Raw genomic sequence first — 23,914 nt, forward strand, 5'->3', positions numbered from 1 at the left:
ATTTAGCTATCGTCCAAACATGAACGTTTTGGGTTGTACGTTTAGACGACGATTTTCGTCTTCCGAGAAGCAAAAAAAAATATAGCGAAAATGTGCGTACCTACATTGTACTAACCCTGCAAAGCTAAACAGCTTGCCTAAACTTTCACAACAATAAACGCCTATTGAAAGCCCTCCAGGAACTTAGAAGATCCACATCAATATGAGTCTTATGAATGCCCAAAGCCCAATACCAAACCAAAACCGAAGATTTGAGCAATACACCAAAAACAAACACATTTCGATTCACTTGGGAGGCTGCACGACCTCAATTTTGGAAACTTGGGTGTCCCTTGATAGTTGAACTCGCAACCAAGACCACCGTATTGCAATCGCAAAAAGGCATAGATGCTGAATGTACGAACCTTTACTTTAGCTAGGGTCACCTCAGACTACCAAAAGAATTGAAGGTTGTCGAAATCTTAACAAAGTACATGAAACTTTTATTTGAAACGTTTCATGAGAAGTAAGGGAAAGATTGCTTGTACTACATATTTGCTAAAAAAATATCATTTTCAATGTTAAAATAACAATAAAAACCTTGGAAGTCAAAAATATGGAAGCAAAAGCATGAATGTACAAAATTTTAAATTTTCGAAGGTCGTTTTTATTTACAATATCGTCAAATCTAAATGAATTCTTATTTCGATATTATTTCATGGACATATTGAGTGATTTCTATGATTTTTGTTTGCCTGGATTTGGTTCGGGTATTTTAACAGTAAAATTTGAATACTTTAACAACACCACCCATTAAATATTACAAACAAAATGCGGAAAAAAATAATATTGCGTTGTATGTTAGCTCTGGCCAATAGATAAACTTGTGGGATAGTGGCCACGTTGGCGTTGCTAGAAAGTTTCTGAACGAATCATTCAGCCTTAAAACTGCCTTCAAACCTTAAAACTGAAAATAGTGAAGCGACTTGATTGCGCAATGGAAGAACGTTATTATTGAGCAATGAAAGATTTACATTTACAGTGAACCAAAATTCCTTGGAGATGTCCTGAATGCTAGCCTCCAGAAATCGGAATTGATTGATAATAATAAATTTAATAAATGTGAAAGTACAAAATACTCATCTAAACAGTTTGAAAATTTTTTCATGTTTAATGTCCTTTAGCTTCTCATTGAGAATATAGAGGGCGACAAAGTTTTCGAAATTCATGTTTTCAACTTGGTAGTCATAAGCCTTGATATAACATTTGAAAAACTAGAATAGATAATGCCAAGGAGATAAGGCAAAGTTTCAGAAATGAGGTTGTTGGCCAAGTGGATTCTGAATTAAATTAATGACAATCTTTGGGTATGCTTTTTTTGTCATATACGGAAGAGAGGGGTCAGGATAACGTCTGCTGGGTCAGTATGGAATAGGAAAATACAAAAAATTATCTCAGAACAGAATTTCAGATATATGAAAATCTCTGTATATTTTTATTTATAACGAATTTGTTGAATTTTTTTCTAAGTCATCAACTTCTACTGTAACCTTGAAAATTGCTACTTACAAACACGTGATCTCCTGATATTTTTGAGGTAATTTATAGAATATAAAAAAAAAGTTGTAACTATTTTTTAACTCTAAATGAGTTCTTTCTATGTAATTTATAATAACACATAAACAATATACAATAAATATTTAAAATTTTGTTGCTAAAAAGTATATGAAAAGCAAAGAACTTAAAAAAAAAATAAAGTTATACTGAATAAAAAGGTAGTTTGTCTGTCCTTAAATAAAACTCAACTCTCACCTGTTGCATTCGATTACTTCTTTTAATTTTTTTTTTCTAAAATTAACACACATTTGGCTTACATAGAAACCATTTAAAACAAACAAAAAATTTATATATTTATATTTAATTTGTGCGATTATCTTCACGAATGAAAGAAAAAAAATATCACATCACACAAAGAACAAACTTAAATAAACAAATTGACGTAAGGTTTCAAAATAAAATAAAAAAAAAAACTATTTTCAAAACATTTTCTTTGAAATATTTTTCTAAAAAAAGAGACCGTTCGCATCGCGTCGGTTACGTTGTCATTTTCACGCACAATAAAATAGCCGGCGGCGGCGTCATTTTGACAAAAATAAAACTTAAAAACAAAATCACTTAAAAAAAGCTAACAAATCTCAAAATTAGTTTTGAAATATATTTTCCTGCTAAGTGTTAAATTCAGACAACCGAATTAATCCGTTAACCGAATTTTTTGATAACGTTTCAATTTTGATTTAATTTTCGTTTATATTCGACTGCGATATTTTATTTTAGGTATAAATAATTTTTTTTTTTTTTTGAAAAATAGAAACATCAGTGTGTCTTTCAGAAGATGAAAACCGCCACTGATCGTATGGCAAAAAAAAGTCCACTCTATAGCACGTTTCACCGGCTGTTTTTCTATTTGTGATTTTATTCAATTTAGTCGGCTTTACCGGCGACAATCTGCCTCAATGTAAGGCACAGCGACGACGAAACGACGACGGAAAGTTCACAACTTGTTGCGGCGACGAACGACGTATGTTTTGTAGGAAATAAAAACACTCACAATCCTTCAGTTTTCCTTCCAATGAAATGTGAAAGTGAAAATCTACGAAAATATTTCAATGAATCATTTTCGATACTCAACCACCCAACGCTGACGTAGGGGGAGTGAGATTTGTTGTTGTAAATTGAGAACGATACAGATTTCATGCTTGTTTACGAGAAAGAGAAATTTATTACAGTCGTCACAACACAATATTCGCATAGATACACTTGTTGAGTTATAAAGTATTTGGATTCCTTAAAAGAGTGTTGTGTGGATTGTGGAACCTAGAGTAGCCGCCGGTAAATATGACACTTTGGCTGTTTGAAAAATTTCCACCCGCTGCGCTAGAGGCATCATCTCCCACACAATTTATTACTCAACTCAACCCCATGAGAGAAACAAAAACGAGAATGTCGTGAGAGAAAGAGACATGATAAAATATATGAAACGAAAAATAAAATGTATAAACTTTTGATCCATTTATAAAGGAGGTTTATTTGTTAGCAAAGAGGCTCGCGACTCAGGGTTGTATCAGGGGTGAATTGAAAATACATGGGCGCTTTCAAAGAACATTGATTCTGAAGTCTATAGTGACAAAAACAAATTATATTAAGCTTGTAGGTTGAGCTAAGGCATTTGACCAAATATTTGAATTGAAAATTTTAACCATGACGGTGTCATAACTAAGGTAATAAGAACCATATACAGGGTGTCCGGTAAAAAATGGATAAGCCTGAAATGGCTGATAGCTAAACTTAGGACTGTACTAAAACCAAATAGAAAAAATTTCTATCGCAACCAGCTTTTTTTCGTTCAGTGTGTTTTAAATTTTATCATCTTTCGTTTTCGTTTACCACAACCACAAATTATTGAGTTTTTTAAATTTCTTTTTTGTATAATTTTCGACAATAATTGACTGAAACCATAAGCACTTAAAATTTTTTATAGCTGTTGCACTTTTTCTTTCTTCGGTTTAAGCACTACCGGCGCCCCTGGGCATGATTGCAAGTGGCGCCTCTAAAAAAAATTAATTTTAAAAACATTTTTTTAAATCACGATAAAAAACAATAGCAGATTATGACATAAGACATTGTCTTTCCTCTCATATACTTGTTAATGCATTTATGTAACAATGTGCAGTTTATTAAAGTACATAAGCTTAACTTAAAAAAAATTAAATATTCATATTAAATATTTAGGCTCAATTGACAAGTTTACTTTTATCTCTGACTTTTTTGTTTAAACACAAGTAGGTAGTACAGTTGGTTTTATTTGAACAATTTTTTTTTTTTCAAAAACTTTTTCAACTAGGTGGCTACATTAATAGTTTTTGATTGGAATCACACAATGATTCACTCATTCTGAAATCCAATAAAAAAAGTTTGAATTGATTCCACCCAATTCTGAAATTTAATATCTGTATTGGTGAAAAATCAAACAATTTTTTTTTTCACTAGGAGAATAAAAAACCTGCAGCAGACTTCTGAATGATTCCGGATGCTTCCGGAAGGCCAATCGAAAATGACATACCTTTATAAGTATTAGGTTTGTTCGTTGTGAGCTCTAGGGAACTCTGGGTCGCTCCGAATTCGTTCTCAAGCGTTTTTTGTAGCTCCTTTTTCAACCAGAGGTATTTTCTCTGTGTTCGATGTTCGCTCTGTACGCATCCTGAACAACTCTGGGTATTTTGTCAGAGCGGAGGAATTCAGAGTTATCAAAATGAATCAGCTGTTTAAGAAAAAAAAATTGTTTGGGGTGCGAAAAGTGATTTGTCTTTTGTGGATACAAAATTTGTGTGGTAAATATGAGATTTTTCACGAAATTCATGACATAAGAAACTAAATGAAGTAAAAAATGTGAAAACAGAATTCAGCTGATGAAACTAAAGCTCTGAGGCATTCGATGTAAAATGAAAACCCGAGAAACTCTGATTTTTTTGACAGTTAATTGATATGACGTAGTTTTTATGAGAAATGGAGAAGCTGTCAATTTTTAGCCTTTCTGGATTTTGGGTTTTCGGGATTTTGGGTTTTCGGGTTTTTAGGTTTTCGGCATTTAGGGTTTTCTGGATTTTGGGATTCTGTCCGTCTCCCTTCTGTTTCCTTATTCATTAGTACAGTCTGGATATTCTCTATAAACTATTTTGTCTCGTCGGTCTATTCTTTTCCATATCCGGAAAAAATAAAGAAACACACTCCATCTCCATATTACCAGCTATGATTTAGTGATTTATATACATAAATAAAACATCGATTGGAAAGACTTTGTTTTTTTATATAACTTTAATATAACGACGGCCCAGGCTGCCCCCCTCCCTAAAACCGGCCCTGATTGGTACCCAAGTGCAAAAAATCCTATTAATTTAATAAATTATTTCAACTGTATAATCTTAAGTTTTTCACACCCCCCCCCCCCCTAAAACCGGCCCTGATTGGTACCCAAGTGCCAAAAAATCCTATTAATTTAATAAATTATTTCAACTGTATAATCTTAAGTTTTTCACATTGTTGTCTAATATGCAAGGATTCCATTGTTTTTTTAATCAGTCATATTTAACAATAATAATTCTTCTAATACATAACCATTAAAAATGTTATAACCGTTGAATAGTGGCTGTAAAAAATTTATTAAATTAATAGGCTTTTTTTGCACTTGGGTACCAATAACTTCCTAGTAACTCTAGATATAATGAGAACTATTACCATTCTGCAATTCGCTTTGGATGCATATATTTTTAAAAAAGTTGGCTACCTATGTTTCTATAGATTTTTTTTATACCACAGGTGTTTAAAATTTTTCATAAATAATTTTTTTTTTTACATTTTTCATCGAAAACGAATTTCAATATTTCTTCAAAGAAAAAGTGCAAAAGCTATTAAGGGTTTTAAATGCTCATGTATTAAGTCAAATATTGTAGAAAATTAAAAAAAAAAAAAGAAATTTATAAAATTCATTCATTCGTGGTTGTGGTGACCGAAAACGAAAGATGATGAAATTTAAAACACACTGAACGAAAAAAAGCTGGTTGCGATAGAAATTTTTTCTATTTGGTTTTAGTATACAGTCATAAGTTTAGCTATCAGCCATTTCAGGCTTATCCATTTTTTACCGGACACCCTGTATGACTTATAACATTTTTTCAAATTTTATTAATTACCTACACATCGTCACCGTAAAGCAAAATTCTTCTAAGTCACAAAAAGATAATTTTACAGGGGACGATTTTTAAGTTTCAAATTGGTTAAAAGCGACAATTTTCTGCTCGTTTGCCATTTGAGTTATGTTTTTTATAAAGTTTTTTCTTTTCTCTTGAATAAAATATACCTACAAGTTTACATCATTAGTAGGTGCATACTATTTTTAAATATTTTTTAAAACTAAAAACCAAAAATTGGACATAGAACAATTCCTATACAAGTACGTTTTTTCCTCAAATAAAAAGTGGAATTAGAACAATATATACAAAATACAATCAAGAATACTCGGGCTCATTTTCAAAAGGCTACTTCCCCGTTTTTATTGTTCTTTGTCCCATTAAATTATATTATCTGCGGAATGAAATTTTTTTGACAAAAACGGTTTTCAAATTCATCAAACTAGCAAAACTGCATCAATACCTAACTCATTTTCGGTAAAAAGTGGATTTAGAATAATTTTGCTTTACGCCGACGATATTAGGTACCTATGTTTTTTTTAAATAATTATCCTAGCATACCATAAACTCTGAGCATTGCCATATTGGCAAGCTTTTAGCTTTTATATTTTAAAATTTTCTGAAAACTTACTAAATCCCTACATTTTATGAGTTTAATGAAAAAAAAATGCATTACTTTGTAGGGAAAAGTAAGTAAAAATAACACCCATGGCAAATACATCCCTGTTTCAGTGTAAAATAATTACGAGACGACCTCTACTCTTTCTGCCCACCCTCTATTTTCTCCGTTAAAATGCCAGAAGTAAAGTTCAAAGGCCATCGTTCGTTCTGGTGAAAATCTATAGGGAATCTGCCAGAGAAATTATCAAAACAAACCCTAAAATATATTCGTTTCTTTTTCCTTTGACGCATCATTCTACTCATTTTTACCACCCGCTTTGATGAGTGAAGCGGCGACCTTTCCAAAAGGGCAAGTCAAAGAGAAAACAAAACGGCTGTTACGGGTATTGGCGAATAGGAAAGAATACGAACTTTTTCTGAAGAGCTACTTATAAGCATAAGCTGTTTTACAATGTTTTGTTAACATTTCCAGTGGAACTTCCATGAAATGATATTTTCTTGCTGTTTTGTTATACCCTGCTGTTTGATTATTCATACACCCACAGCCATATAGCTAACCACCTCAACCTGTGCCACCTACACGCGTAGGTGGGCAGCCCCAGAGTTGTTACTTTGACGACAAACGACCGTCGACGACAACGAAGAAAAATAAAAAAAAAAAAATTAAAACCTTTCGCACAGTAATTTGTAAACAGGAAAATAGAAAAAAAAAATACAGTTTTGCAGCCATTATGATTATGAATGAAAGTGCTTTTTTGTAGAGAGGGGATTTTCGATACACCCCCACATTTTATATTATAAAGGGGTGGCGCGGCGAAAGAGAGAAAACTTGGAGTAGGTATAAATTTATTACAGTTGAGTTTAATGTTACGCTCTTCTTGTAGAGAAATATTATTTAGGCGCTTAAGTTGTGTTGAGTTTCAACACTTTTAACAGTGGAATAACTTTTAATCAAAAAAAGAAAATTTTGATCTCCTTTTTTTATATTTTTGCGAAAAGAAAAAATAAAATGCATGATGACTAATAAATAATAGTAGCAATTCTTCCAATAAGGCTTGAGTTTTTCGTTTGAAGTAAAAATTAAAAAATTCTATGGTAAAATAAATTGCTTTGTTTAATTTTATAAATTTCTTTATAATCATTTATTAATATTTAACACATTTTCTAATTACAACCTTATTTTTATGCGTCGTCGACTTAAAAGTCATGTCTGAAATGATGACTGCGAACGCGAAGAATCATCACGTGGATTCCGCACATTCTTTGCATATCGAAAAGAGACATGACTCTTTATTTGTTAAAAATATTATTATATACTTAAATATTTTTGTTTGAAATGGCCGATTAAAATCCAGCAATGTCTACTGTCTTATTTGCGTGTAGGGGTTTTATAAGACCTGCGAAGTTTTAACTTTTATACAAAAAAAAGAAGCTTAACCTCGATTTATCCAAAGAGAAAAAGGTATATTGTAGAAGAGAAAACTTCTCTTAATATTTTATTTCGAACACCTGTTTGATTTTTATTTGAGTGGGGTTTATTAAGATCCTAGGAGATACCTACATGACTTGTTGCTTTTCTGAATGAATGTCTTCTTTGTTTACTCCGTTGCTAATGAAAATATTTTAAAGGATGCCCACAAAATAGTTGGGATGAGAGGACTTCGATACCGTTGATACCGTTTTTATTTAGTAGCTCCATTTTTACTCATTTTAATTTTGAACCAAAAATGTCCAAAAGCAAACTTATTTAAAATAACTTTATCTAAAAAATGATGTACGAGAATTCCGTGAGTCTCGCAAGGTGAAGACAAAATGACAATTTTTTCAAATATCTGACGAAATGATTTGTTTGGGTGATACACCCGATTTCATTACCATATTTTGACTAATTTGCTGGGCTAAACGGTACCCATCTTGCATAAACAAGGTGATTTGGATAAGAAATAAAATAAAATTTATGTAGGGTTCGCTCACATTGCAGGCTGAATCTCAACTTACAAGTAGTCTAATATGAGACCTTTCTCTACCAATTGACAGTGAAGTTAGAACAAATAAAATGCACCACTGGGTCGCAGAAACTTGCTCTTACAGTTAAAGTTGCTTACATTTTTAAGACTTTTTATATAGAAACTAGCTGACCCGGCGGACTTCGTTCCGCATTTTTCTTGTATTTATTTTCAATTTTTGGCTTTGTAATGTGTTAACCTTTTCCAATACAAAAAAATCGGGCCACAACTTGATATATGGAACACAAACATAAAATTGTATAAAGTATTAAAAAAAGCAAACCATTTGTCTAACAGCTATCTATTATAATTTTAATTGGAATGTGTACGAAGTTTCATTAATATTATTATTAAGGTATAACAACATAAATCTTCAGCGGAAAGCAAAATGGTATTATGTCCTTAACAGATCCTATATGGGGTTACAATAATTTTGCTTTCCCAGGCGATATGTATGTTGTATGCATGCCACTGTTTTTTTCTGTTATTGGCACGGGTTTTTTGCGTCAAATAGTAAAAAAATGTTTTTAAAAACTGAATCTTATGTGTCTCGAACTCCTTTCAATCACTTGCAATCGCTACTAAAATTTGATAATCCAGTCAAATAAGGGTTTCACCTCGGAATGAATGCTAATAGAATTTTTTTTGCTCAATACCTTCGTTTTGGCATTCTATAACATACCTCAAAAGTCTAGAAAGTCGCGATTTTCAAGCTCAAATCGCGAAATGGAGAATTTCAAGAATTACATAACTTCGAGGCATTTTTTAATGCTGATTACAAAAATTTTTTTTTTTTGATTTTTGACATAAGTTATAGAATATCCAAACAAAGATACAAACAAAAAAATTAGCCTATCAGCACTAATTATAAGATTGTACCAGGATGTTTTTTAGTGCATATCCCAAAATTGTCCCTTTTCTCAAAAAATACCAATTTTTCATAGGTATGAATGTTTTTTTCATTGCATTGTTTTGATTCTTAATGATAATGAATATGAAAACCTTCATGAAAAATTTTGTCCCTCTACCATAACTTTTAAGGGTTTTTCGGTAGTAAGTTTGCAACTGTTATAATAATATGGGTTGACAATTAAAAAACAGGTATAACTTTTTTTTAGAGACGTCAGATTGTCTTGATCTTGTCTAGATTTTTTGGCATCAGCATTAAAAAATACCTCGAAGTATTGTATCATATGTGAATATAATACCATTGTCTTTTATTGCTTATTTTGAAAATCTCCATTTCACGCTTTCACCTTGAAAATCGCGACTTGCGGACATGAGATTTTTCTATACTTTTAAGGTATGTTATATAATGCCAAACCGAAGGTATTAAACAAAAAAAAATTTCTATTAGCATTTATTCCGAGGTTTACTCCTTTTTTTCACCTTATTTGACTGTATCATGATATTTTTTGGCTATTTAGGAAATTCAAAAAGTAGCAATCTTTTTTTGTAAATTGTAAAGAAACCGACTTAAAATGAAAAGATTCCGTCTTAATTCTATACATAGATACGTCTAAATATTAAAATATTTTCTTAAGAAGATTAAATCATTTTAAATTAATGCGGAAATTGTATTAATAAATTGGTAGTTGAAACAACTTAAACAAATTTTAAGTTTCAGTTTATCATACCAATTTTCAACTGTGAGATATAGCTTAGTGGTAAACAATTTTAATTGAGGAAATTACATTTTAAAGAGTTAAATCGTGTTTGTTTTTATTAGCCTTGAATATGAGCTCTTTGAAGCCCAAATATTGCATTTGGTCATAACTTGACAGCAGCGCCACGTACCAGGTCCAACAGGCACGTACACACCATTGGGGCAAGTGGGGTGGAGCCCCGGGGCCCCCAACACGCCAGGGCCCCGTAAGGAGACAATGTAGAGAAGGCAACTGGTTATAAAAGTATCGAAGCAAAAAGATAAGATACTTGACATGAATCACTTCGGACACAAGAGAGACACATTATATTTTTCAGTGAATTGGTAGCCAGTCACAAAAATGTAGTCTTACCTCGGGGCCCCGACAACTCAACGTACACCCCTGGGTCCAACTATAAAACAAAGCCTGTCTCGAATGAACCTTATCAAACGCAAAAAAAATCATAAAAGTCTATACAGCAGTTCGGACTCCAAATATGGAATTTAACTATAACTTGACAACAGCGTCAAGTCTTTCTATATATAATTTGACAACAGCGCCACCTACCGCATACAGTTATAATTTACAAAACATGGATGGAACTTATCACACAAACGAACTTTCACAAAAATCTGTCAAGTCTTTCGGACTCCAAATATCAAATTTGTCTATAACTACTTCGGCAAAAGCGCCACCTACCGGGTCCAATTTATGAAACAAAACATGTTTCGAATAAATTATATCAGACACAAAAAGTTTCACAAAAATCAAAATATGCAATTTTCTTAAAACTTGACAACAGTGCCAACTACTGGGTCCAATCATGAAACAAAACTTGTCTCAAATGAACCTTGTCATAACACAAAATTTCACAAAAATCTGTCCAGTCATTCGACCACCTATGGAATTTGCCTATAACTTGAAAACAGCGCCACCTATTGGATCAAATTATAAAACAAAACCTGTAACGGATAGACCTTATCAAATAAACAAAATTTCACAAAAATCTGTTCAGTTATTCGACCCCAAATATGGAATTTGCCTATAACTTGACAGCAGCGCCACCTACCGGGTCCAATTATAAAACAAAACCTGTTTCGGATGGACCTTTTCACATATATTTCACACAAAATTTCAGAAAAATCTGTCTAGTCGTTTAGGAGTAGGGTCACAAACAAACGCACAGGAGAAATATATACATATAATATGTAGATACAAACCATAACTCTGATTGATTTGCCAATGCTTTACTTATTTGTCCTCAATGAAAATCAGAGATATACATTTTATTTGTGCAGTCCATATGTGGATTTAATATCACAAGACGAATAATTATTCGTTTCACTCAAAATCAGACTTTTTTAATTATTTTGAAAGCTTTACAAATTAAGCTTAGTTAAAATTTTTAAAAAGCGAGAGTGGTTTTTTACTCGTACGTATTGACAGCTATGTAAAGATGCAAAAAAAGGTATTATTTTTTTTTGATACAAACCATCTACATATTAATACCTTTCAAACAAAAAAAAAATTACCAAAATCGGACCAGCCAAACGCGAGTTTATCGGCCACACACACTAAACGAACTCATTTTTATATATAAGATTTGGAAAATGTAGGTACCTACTATATAGGTACAAAAAAAAATAAAAAAAAAAATTAAATTCATTTTTTTTTTTAATAAAATAAAATCTGAAATCAAATTGCCCTCCAAAACAAGTATGCAGTTTTGATTGATATATTTAGATGCATTTTTAGAAAAAAAATTTTCAAAATCGTTTGAGCCGTTTTTTTAAAAAACTAATAGGTAAAATATTTTATAAATAATTTTTTGGAAAAAAAGTTTTAAATCGGTATGCCATTTTGTAGAAATCACTAATCTATAAATATTTTTGGTTTATATTAAAATTATATAAGTAGGTGCTTCTTCACAAAAAGTTTCGTTGAAATCGAATAAGCCGTTTCGGAGAATATCGGATTTGAAAAAAACGGTTCTATGGCAGGTACCGTTAATAATGATTTTCAAAAACCAAATTTTTTATTTCAAGATAGACCTTGTCTTAAAACTTACATTTGAATTTTTTAAACAAAATCGTTGGAGCCGTTTTTGAGCAATTTCAATTTTACTAAAAGCGGTATATGATAAGTACCGTTATTTTTGGTCGAAAAACATTAATTCCAAAAACCTGGAGAGTCGCCAAATAATGCTACACACCAAGTTTGACATCAATCGGTCCATCCGTTTAGTCTGTAGCTTCGTTTACAGACAGACTGACAGACTCTGTCAGTCTATCAGACTGACAGACTGACAGACTGACAGACTGACAGACTGACAGACTGACAGACTGACAGACTGACAGACTGACAGACTGACAGACTGACAGACTGACAGACTGACAGACTGACAGACTGACAGACTGACAGACTGACAGACTGACAGACTGACAGACTGACAGACTGACAGACTGACAGACTGACAGACTGACAGACTGACAGACTGACAGACTGACAGACTGACAGACGGACTTCCGGGACCCATTCTTTTGGCATTTTCTATCATCGTAATGTCATGGAAAAATGCTATCTCAATTTTTTTTTGTACGAATGCATAACTTGATTATATTATAGTACCTACATATGTACATACATATATCGCAAGCTTAAATGGATGGGGGTACTTTTTCTTAGCAAAAAAATTTCTATAAGCTCACGACAATTGATTTCCTTGATAGATATATGATAAATATACCTAGGTAAATTTGATATATCTATATATTAATTAAAGTTAGAAGGTACTGGCTTAGCTATATTATACCACGGGCCTATTTCTCATCGAGCTACACCAATTACATAAACGACTTTAAACATCAATACATATCGTCGGTCTCATGAGAAAACCTCGTAACTCCCAAAATCAAAATTTTACAGGAGAGAAGAAAGAGTAGGCCCATTTAAAAGTTTAAAACAAAATTTCGCTACTTTTTTTTCTTATTCCGATATTTCAACTACTGAATTGAATATAATGTATTACTAGATTACTACAATGATTGGGTGCTATGAAAGAGATCTTTTTGGATTATTACAACGAACGACGAAGATGTAATTCATCTTACTAGACTACACCTCATTTCTTAATTTTTTAATTTGTTAAATTTCAATTACTTTAAATTTAAATTTTATCTTTCTCTCTTTGAACTGAATTTTTTCACTGTTATATTAATTTAATAAAATCGAATTCTAATAGAAAAAAAGAATATCACCATTATTATATTTAAAAAGAATATTCACTTTCAGTAAAGTTTTGTTTCATTTTAAAGAAAAAAGAAAGAAAATACTTAAATTAATAACAAAAAAAAAAAGATAGAAATATCATTATAACAACCTGAAACGTAAAATTTAGTCAATATTGATACTTAAATTGTCAAAGTGAAATTTTTATATTCAACCTAGAATTAAAAACTTTCATAATGATATAATAATCATATTAAAATTGTTATATTAATATATTTTTGGACGAATTTTGTTACTCAAAAATGTTAATTTGATACCTGTTAATAGCTGTGTTTTTATGGAATTGCTGTACGTATCCGCAGTTGACGTTTACATGCATTACAAAAACAACACGCAGCTACAGATAGGAATCGAAGCTGAAACAAGCTGCGGATAGAATTTTGACGAAGTGTATAAGTTTATGTTTTCCTTTCTCTTGGTGCATGTAGGTAGGTATATAAATTTTTGTTCAATGTTGATATTTGGGAAATCTTACTGCCGATAGCTTTGCCAAAAAAAACACGCCTATTATCAAATTATTTTTCGCAATCGATCATCATTTATTTAAAATATTAATAAAGTTTAACTTGATTTTCATTTAAAAATACTCGAGATACAAAAAAACATATTCTTCAGTAGTCAGCCCAGGCAGAGCACCTGGCAAAGGTCGGCTGGTCGTTGCGATAAAATTGGGTCTTTAAGTTTAATGTCCAGTTGAGAGAAATCTGCTCCTCCTGCCAAACAGACGAAAAATTGTCTCCCACTCTCCTTAGATTTTCTTCTATAAATAATCTAGGAAATCTTTTGACATCATTTAGGTACAAGATCAGTAACAGCAAATATCAATCCATAGAAGTTAGAGTATTTTTGATTACCGACGTAATCTTCAATCAATAAAAGATTACAAATAGATTTTGTCAAAAAAAATCGTTTTATTTTTTTCATTATGATAGTTATAGAAGTTTATATTTCAAACGGAATTTCTTGTTCTAATAGAATTGGTGACAAAACTCTTTTTGTGGTACAAAATCAGGTGAGAAACTAATTCAATTCTTATTCTGGCTATGTAGAACAATTTAATCGTTTATTTTCAAAACATAATAAGTCCATTTTAAATGTTTTCTGTTAAACCCACAAAAAGGATGATTTCAATACATACTTTAAGAATGTTTTTTGACAAATCTATCCGCAGTAGGATTTCTCAAACATCAACACTGAACAAAAACTTATGTATGTATATGCACGCACCAATTGAAAAGAAAACATAAACCTATACACCTCTTCAAAGTTCTATCGCAGCTTGATTTTGCTTCTATTCCTATCGGCAGCTACGCGTTGTTTTTGAAATACATGTAAACGTCAACTGCGGATACGGATAGCAATGCCAAAAAATACAGCTTTTGATTTATAAAAATAAACTTGTTAAATACAAAAATTACACTCCTGCTCAAATTTAACGCACGTCATATTTATTTTACAAAAAAGTCCTACTATTACTTTATCTCACAGTATCGTGGTTATTTTCTCAAATAAGACAGGAGTTAGCTTAAATTGAATGTATGGAATAAAATGTTTGTGGGGAAGATTTGGAGCGGTATGCTGAAGTCTATCTGTCAACCCGCGAACCTTTTAGAGATGAGTCATAAATTTTATTGGAGTAAACTCTGCTTTACAACACCTACGGAGTTAGTGAGGTCTCCTAGACCTACTTTAAGTACCCAAAGATACTTGACTGATATCCTCGAACAGCATCCGGTTCCAATCACCCCTAGATTTGGTCCACAGTTCAGTCTGATGCACGATAATGCATGCTAGATTGGTTTGAGAATATCTTCAAGGTTAAAATATGCCAGCTTTGAAATGACCACACAGATATTCGGATTTCAATTCAATAGAACATGTCTAGGAGATGTTGAAAAAAATGCATTTGCGGCCGAAATCCATCTCTAAGCATTCTTGATCAACGGAAAACTGCAGTAAAAAAAAGTTGCAACAAAACCTTCAAAATTTAATTTGTGGAATGAATAGACAACTCCAAATTATCATATGCGCTAGAGGAGACAATGCCAAGTATTGAATAAAATTATTGGAAAGAACTGTCACGCGCTTCCATTTTTTAACATTTTTTTTCTTAAAAAACAAAAATTATTTTAATATCAGTTTTCAGACCTTGAATTGCTAAATTTGGTTCATCTTTTTTTTGGTTGATAATACTGTTTCAGTTAAGCATTTTTCTGACTTGCTAAACAATAAGCAAACACAAAAAAATGCAACAAATAATTTTAAAGCCATTTTAAATAAGATGCAGGGGTATAGCTAAAGAAGAAAAAAGTGTGCGTTAATTTTGAGCAGGAGTGTATGTTATCAGAAATTTTTTTTGAGCAAATGGATTTAAAATGTTTTGAAAAAAAAAAAAAAACGATTCAGTTATAAAAATATTCAAAATAAAAACGAAAATATTTTTTCAATTTTAAAGCAAAGCTTGTTCAATTTTTATATTACAAAATGTTTAATATTAAATTGCTGTGACTAACTTTCTTTTGCCATTTAAAAGAAAATGAAGATCCAAAAATTTACAAACCGGTCAAATTCACTTTGAAAATGAAAGCCTACTGTCATCATAAAGTAGGATACGTAAGTCTAAGTATATATATTTTCCCAGACAAAACACTCACCCAGTAAAATAAACGCTTTATGTGAAATTCAGAAAGAAATCTAGCTGCATTAGGTTTTGAGAATCGGTTTTGTAATAGTTAAACATCCATTTTTTTTGGAAGCAAAAGAAACAAATTTCAAAACATTCAGGTTCAGATAAGTAGGTACTTAGAATTTTTTACATAAATTATTAAAAATTATGCTTAGATCCTGAACAAGTTTCCAGTTAAAAACAAAACTTGATATTTTTTTATTAAATAATTTAGTTTTTTTCACAATCTTCAAATGTCCTTTTTAAATATTTCTAATAGTTTCACCAACGAATAACAAATTCTTTTCGAATGCCCACGTGTTTGAATTTTTTTATTTTTTATTTAGAATCAACACATTCAATATTCAATGTGTTTGTTTGTTTTAGCTTCACAACTACCACTCTTACGCGCAATCCTCGATCGTATTCACTAATCCAAGAACAAATAAAATAGTTCAAAACTCTCGCGCTCGCCGAAAAAAACGATTTCGATCTTTCACGTCGAAAAAAAGTCCTCCGAATGCGCCGACACGACAACGATCGGTGGTGGTGTGCACATTTGCCGGTATGGCTAAGACACTGCCACAAGAAAAAAAAAAAATAAATAAAACAAAAATACAAACACACAATAAAAAATATGTGAAAAAGAAGAGAGAGAGCTTCAAAAAGCCCACACATTTACTCTCTCGCACTTGGAAAGAACACTAACGCAGAGTTGGATTGGCATTGGATGGGCTACGAAGGCGGATTTGTAGTTAACTTTTCGCAACGCTACAATCGCGCACTAAAAATGAAAGCGATTTGTCTGTCACTGACGGTGACGCGACGACAACGTGCAAAGCCTGACGAAAGATGCTGCAATCGCATTTCGAATGCACCCAGCGCAGCGAGCGGTAAGCGGAACCTCTATCGAGCCACCATTTTGTTACTTTGTGGCGCAGTTGTCAGATTCATGGCACTGTTTTTCATAATATTCAGCTTTTCGTTGTGAGGCTTGTTCTATTTGAAATTATTATTTTCTCTTTGATTTTGATTCGCTTTTGCCGTATTTGGATTTTTATTTTTTTTTATGACAGTAGGTCGATTGCGATGTGATGTCCCCCGCAATTTATTTCTCTTCTCACTGAGTTTTGAACTATTGTAGCGTTTTATGTGATGATTACCTACTATAAGAAATCTAAGCACAGTGGGCTTATTGGTTTGGTTGAATTGCTTCGTGTTTGTTAACAGGTAAAAGCTAGGCCAATAGGGATTCATATTGAATGTTTTGAAGGTAGATATGATTTTGTAGATAAATTATGTACAAATACATTTGAAACTAACATATTTTTAATACATAGATTCCAAACCTAACAAAAGTGGGCTCAAGATTTAAGTAAATATACATTTTTATCATTAAATTGGTGCTTATATAATTATATGTCAGTATATTTAAAATCCTGTTTGAAAATATAATAATACACTGTAAATAAATATTTGTGCAAACAAATTTACAAAACAATTTTATAAAACAATAAAAAGTTCCCAAAATTAAAAATTAATTTAAAAAAGTACGCATACGCCACAGTGTACGAATTATTTTTCTATATTATTTTCAACATCTTTCGCCAATAATGAATCAAATAATATTTTTTTTAAATATATTTACAATATTGCATTGTGTTTAGCAATATTCCTCAAACGAATATTCCTCAAACGAATGTTATAAAAAATACATTTACAAATATAAAATTAAAAAAATATATAAACCAAACTCTATAGAATGAAACAAATGGATGTTTTTATTTTAGTCTTTTGTTTGATAATGAGAAATAAATTACTTTGAATTAAAGGAAATTTTTTTTTTTCTTTTTTAAAAAGCTGACGGTACTGCGCTGAGCTGCTATGATTTCGATGATTTGGAGGAGATCACAACCACGGCTTACGAATAAAAATATAAAATTTCACTTTTTGCGAAGGATGCAACATTTGGCTCATATTTCTTTACTTTGAACTAAGCAAACATTTCAGTGACTTATCGTCAGACCGTTTGTCGGTCTATATGCGTCAATCTGTATACATTTGCATAAATTGTTTTTATGGTATGTACATAGGTATGTATTTGTTTTTTGTGTATTTCGGTTAGAAATTTGGTATACGTTTCAAAACTTTTTTTTTTGTTGGGATTATTATAAATTTGCCGAATACGGCTGTAATTATTTTTATTTACAATCAAATTACGAAAACAATTGTGTTGTCATTTCGAAAATGTATGTGTTTCTATACACATTGAGTTATTTTGGTTAAGATGCGACAAAATTCTAGAACGTGAAAGTTGGATTGAAAGTAGAAAAAAATCATTTGTGAAGGGAGAAACAAAAAAAAAAAAAAAGATTGATAGGAACATATATGTATGTAATATGGTGCTTCTTATATGGTCGAAAAAAATTTATTTTCGATTTTTTAATGGGACACCCCTGTATTATGTTCTACCACATGGTATATGGTATTTTTTTCCGATTTTAATATTAAAATTTAGGGGTCGCTACCATTCACTAAAGATTTAAGTAAAAAAAAATGATCAATTTCAACAAAATTTGTTTTCAATGATTTTCAATCTTCTAATAAACAGTCAGTCTGACGAATAAAGATATTAAAGCTCATAAACAATCAGATAAAAACATTGAATTTTTCAACCAACAAAGATCACTCAGACTCAGTAAGCTTCTACAGAATAACAAAAAAAAAAAAAATGAGAAACTCAATAATATTCAAAATTTAACTTAATTTTTATTCCGCTGTATTTTTATCAAAGTTTCTTTCAAAACAGCTAAGGGTTAAATATAACTTATTTAATTCTGATTACAAATTTCAAAATTTTCTGAGAAAAAAAAACAAAATTTGCTGTGTTTTTCAAAACTTTGAATCGTGGTAGCGACCCCTAAAACGCTAAATTTCGAAAATTGATTTTTAAGAAGCACCCTAGCTATGTAAGTACTCATCGTCTTTACTCATTTTGTACCCAGAAATCCATTATTTAAATTTCTGAAAAACAGATATCAAGCTTAAAATTGAAATGAAACAAAATTTTACGGAAAAACCACAAGATACTACCATACGAAAACCTTTTTTAGTTTATGTTGGTTGCATCTTTGTAGAAGGATTTCGTATTGAAACTGTACAAAATGCAATTTTAAGCTTAAACTCTCCGGTTTAAAAATCCTTAGCAAATATTATCAAATAATATAGTGCGCAATTAGAAGGAATACAACAAAAGTCATACATTTCTCGTTTATCTAAATACTTGTTGAAAAATACCCAAATCAAAGTTTAAATAATTGTAGATAATTGACTTTTAACAAACAAGCTTTTTTCGCGTAGAAAAGTGTTTTTGGGCCAGTAAGTCGATTGTTGGGGCTCGGATAAAACATATTGTTTGAAATAAGGTGTTAAGTATTTCTTCGCGTATTCCAGAATTAAACCATCATATTTTTTGTTATAAACCTCAATATTTTCATATCATAAACCTCAATATATCATAGAATATTTTCTATAACGGTAAACTTGCAGATCTCTATTTGCAAACAACAATCAAAATGACTGAAATCTTTGAAGTCCAGAAAGATTATAAAAAATATGTACAATGTACAATGTATATACCCAGAAAGGCTTAAGATGAAAAATTAATTTCAGAGATTAAAACTAAAGATATTGGTTTTAATTTTAAGATTTTAAATCTTCCCAACCGATTTGTAAAGCTTAATATTTCATAAAAATTAAAAGTATCTACTTACTTTTTTCCCAATAACTGCACTGAATACAACACCAGATGCAAGTCGTATTTAAAACAATAGTTTCAATCATGATGAATGCAGATACTCATATATATGTTGGACTTTTTGGTTCTTTCACTTAAAGATAAGTTGTTCTCTTTCCCTGTCGAATGAGCTATTACCTATGTACATATAGAAAAAGAAAAAAACATAATTCTTATCATAAATTAAAAAAAAAAAAAAAAACAATTGCTTAATATAATATTTATGTACATACCTATTCAATTTATATAACTTCAATTTAAAAATGAATAATACTGGTACAGGAAGACTTTTATTCGCTTACAAAAAATTATTTTGTATGAATACTTTCTCAAGCTTACTATGACAAATTTTTGTTTTCCTTTCAAAAGAAAAAAGTTTAAAAAATGTGATCAATTGAGTTAAATAAATACTGCTGTGAAGTCAAACGTGGAGTTGCCGCTATAAAAATGGTAGTATGTCATATTTCCAAGATGTATGTCATTTTGTACTCGGCTGTGGACTTTAATTAACACTTCTGCAAAACGTATGTTCAGTTTTAAAGAAAAAGCATGCAAAACCAAAAAAATATATAAAAATTAATATTGCTAGTTATTTGAAAAACTTTTAAAACAATGAAACATTTCGTACAAATTCCTAGAGTAATTTGGTAGAATACAATTCTAGTTATAAAAAGTAAAACGAGTAAATAGTGCATAGTTTTCATAAATTGCTTTCACTTTCTCGAATCATTTGGTCTAAAAAAGTTCGGTGAGTAAAAACAAACAATGAATTTTTAATCGAAGGATTCAAAGCATATTAGGATTTTAAATACATATATCTAAAGTTACAGAAAAACTGAATTTTCTAATTATGAAAAAATAAGTCTTGGTCATTTAAGGGTGTTTAATATAGTTAAGAAGCTCATCAAAAATGTTTACACTAAGGCTATATCTTAAAAAAATGGCCTCATAAGTCAACTTATACCTTCTTAAAATGAGAAAAAACTTAAACCTTCTCGGGGTGCCATCTAGCGTCAAAATAAAAATCTGAAAAAATTAGGGGATTTTTTTTTTATTATTAAGAAACAGTTTTTCCACTTAGGAACTTGACTAAAAAATAACGAACGCCCTAATGTACATATATATGTAATGTATATGTATACATCTACTTAAATTTTTTTCTGTTCAAATAAAATTTTTGAGGATATGTCATTTTATTTTAATTTTTTTTAGTTTTTGGTATTTTTCTCAGTCCCCTAGGAAAGTTACATAAAATGTTTCTCGATTCCGAACCATTTGTCAAAATAGTTTTAATTTTTTTGATCTACTTATACTTACTACTGGATTGAGTTAAAAAAAAAGTTAAAAAAAATTCATAAATTTTGATAGAAAATAATAACATTTTATTTTATTATTATTTTCCAAGAATTTGTTTTTACTTTATTAATGCAATCCGTAGGTATCCTTCTTAGAAGTTTAAGTATGAAGATCAAAAAAATTAAGCTATTTGCAAAAAATTTCAAAATTGTGAAAAATAAATCAAAAAGTTGTAGGTACTTGTTCTAGTTTTCTTTTCAAGGCTCATCTTAGTTTTTTTTTTTTTGCAACGAAAAAAACTATGAAATTTTATAATTCTTTATCTTCCTATTCTTCGCCAGCATGGTCTCAATATATTTTTCCTTAGACAAAAAAAAATTCAAAGTTGTCGTCGACTTTTTCCATATTAAAGCAATTCTTCACCTTCAGTTGGTTTCGTGGGCACACGCTTATCTTCTTTGCTACGCCATCTCAGCCCACGTCAAAAATCAAATGGCGCGAGCCACTACACAAAGTCTGCTGCACGCTAGAATGTTTCGTGGTTTTATTTGTTTTCAATTCAAAAAAAATTGTTTTTTTTTTTCTTCCCTTTGAAGAACAGGAAATTGAAAAAAAAAAAAAATGGAAGTGCATCCGTCTACAGATAATAAAAATTATAGGAGAGATTGTATTTGTAGTGTCTCTTTGTCAACACTTTCAGTGTCACAATAGTGTACTTCACCAAGAGCTAACCACAAAAGTACAATCAGAAGCTTTTGGGTCTAACGACATTTATGTATTTCCACCAATAAATGCAATAGTATGTTGCCTTGAATTAAAAATTGAATACCTATATAATTCAATACCTATGTATATAAATATGAAAAAAGTTGAAACAAAAAAGCTTTTCTCTATTTATACTCTCCCAATAGATACAAGTCGCAATTCTATTGCTTTTTTCGCTTCTCTGGGAGAGATAAACCGTAATTCGTGCTATAAGTGGGTGGATTCATTGATGAATTTAAATTGAAACTGAGCTCTAGATTGTATGGTGGTATAGAGGAGTTGTGGACTTATAGTCGTGACGTGAAAGTGGGGGATGACGGGGATGAATTGGATGTTTTGTCAAGAAGATAGTGTGGGTGGATCGGTGTTTTGGTTGTTGTTGATGTTATTGTTTTTTTTTTTTTATTGTACACACGGATATGACACTACATCACCCACATAGAAATGTTACTCATACAAACATAGATATTGTTCTTCGTGGTAAATAGTGGGTGTTTAGGGCTAGAAGACAGGTCCAAATTTTAAATTTGGCAGGCCCTAGTATATAATTGCTCTAATTAAATTACTTAGGTATACAGAAGAGGTGAACACTTACATCTTCAATCGCTGACCACAACCGAGATAATGTAGGGTACATTTCTTCATGACAATGATACTCTAATAGGTACTCAATTGTTCACAAAAAAGAGTATGTGGTGAAAAATGAATTTGAACCCAGAACTTCTGTATCACATTATCTATCACACTAAATATTGCACCACGGGGTACTTTAACATTAAGATTTACCATACTTTTATATAAAAAGTTTTAAGAATAAATGCAACTTGAACTCAAACAGAAAGTATGTAGGTACGCCATCCAGTGGGTGGGGATTTTGTATTCATCAATTTCTAGCTTTTATCTAAGAGAGAATTATGAAATAGTAAATGCGACACTGAACAAGATTTAATGAGGAACTAGAAGTGTTTTCGTTCATAATAAGGCATGAATTAATTTTATGTAAATGTTCGGAACCTCCGAAAGCCAAAATCGAGTTAAACATGTTTACACACTAAAGAAAGTATTTCTATGAAAAGTTAACAAAACTATGAGAAACTGGTCCAGTTCCAGGAATTGAATTCAATTCCAGGAATTGATGAAAAATGAAAGAAATGATGTTGAATGTTCTCTAATTTATTTATACCGATTGTATCTACTAATTAGTGAAATAATAAACAGATGATTAATATTTGACGCCCATACTAATATGAACATAATAGAAAAGAGAACAGCGAAAATAGTTTAGGAAATCAAACAAAATATGAACAAGACTTTGTTTGCATTTTACAGTTTCTTTAAGTCTAAAGTATAAAAACAAATGCATATTGGCGTATTTCACTCCATGGGTGATAAGGAAAAGGTTTGACCTATTTAGCTCAAATTTAAATGTGTTTAGTGCAGCTCCTTAAAAATGACTGCCAAAAAAGAAATAGGTCAACAAATTCCAAAGATTCTAGAATTGACTTCTAAAATTTTTTTGGCTCCTATCTTTTTATTTACCCCAATAAGAAGTTGGACCTAAGACAATAAATGTTATTAGTCCCAAATTAATAGTTTTTTTGATCCGTAAAACATTGCATCAAAATTTTAACGTTGAAATACATCTTTATGTAGGTACAGTTAAAAAAAAAAACTTCGGGAATTTCTCTAGCTTCTGATGCAGTAAACTAGAAAGCATAAAACCTTTGACTTGTGCCTATCATCCTTAGTAACCCAAATACATTGTTTTGAAAAATGCTACTCCTACATTGGTGCATTTCTGAAAAAACGCCAAGACTGGTAGGTTTTGATTTAACTAGAAAACCAAGCCTTACTTTTAAATGGTTCAAAAACACTTTTCATAGGAAATTAAATTTGTTTTCAAATAAAATTGGTTCAAAAATGTTCAAAATTAGTTTTGACTAGAATTTCTAACCTAGAATTTAAAATATTTTTTTAGGAATTTTAATAGTCTATTGAATGTACATTCAATAGCCTAATAAAGCTTTTTAAAAATTTATAAAAAATAATATAAATTTTGGTTTAAAGTTACAAAAACATCTCTTTAAATGGTTTTAACCTCCAAACGA

The 23,914-nt window shown here is 30.8% G+C and overlaps 1 protein-coding gene across 5 annotated transcripts in view; it reads right to left on the bottom strand.

Moving 5' to 3' along the window:
- LOC129916802 (uncharacterized) overlaps positions 1–20,086 on the bottom strand; it is a 135,480-nt gene extending 115,394 nt beyond the window's left edge. For 3 of the 5 annotated variants that reach the window (XM_055996946.1, XM_055996947.1, XM_055996941.1), the window contains exons 1-2: positions 19,979–20,086; positions 19,723–19,883 (exon numbers count right to left, since the gene is read on the bottom strand). The gene's annotated coding sequence lies outside the window, so the exon portion shown is untranslated. Of the gene's footprint in view, positions 1–1,791; positions 1,900–15,938; positions 16,066–19,722; positions 19,884–19,978 lie in introns of those variants that run through there. The other 2 variants (XM_055996942.1, XM_055996944.1) reach the window with 2 other exon arrangements.
- Between the last annotated feature and the right edge of the window lie 3,828 nt (positions 20,087–23,914).

Source organism: Episyrphus balteatus, chromosome 3 (assembly GCF_945859705.1).
Source record: "Episyrphus balteatus chromosome 3, idEpiBalt1.1, whole genome shotgun sequence".
NCBI lineage: Eukaryota > Metazoa > Arthropoda > Insecta > Diptera > Syrphidae > Episyrphus > Episyrphus balteatus.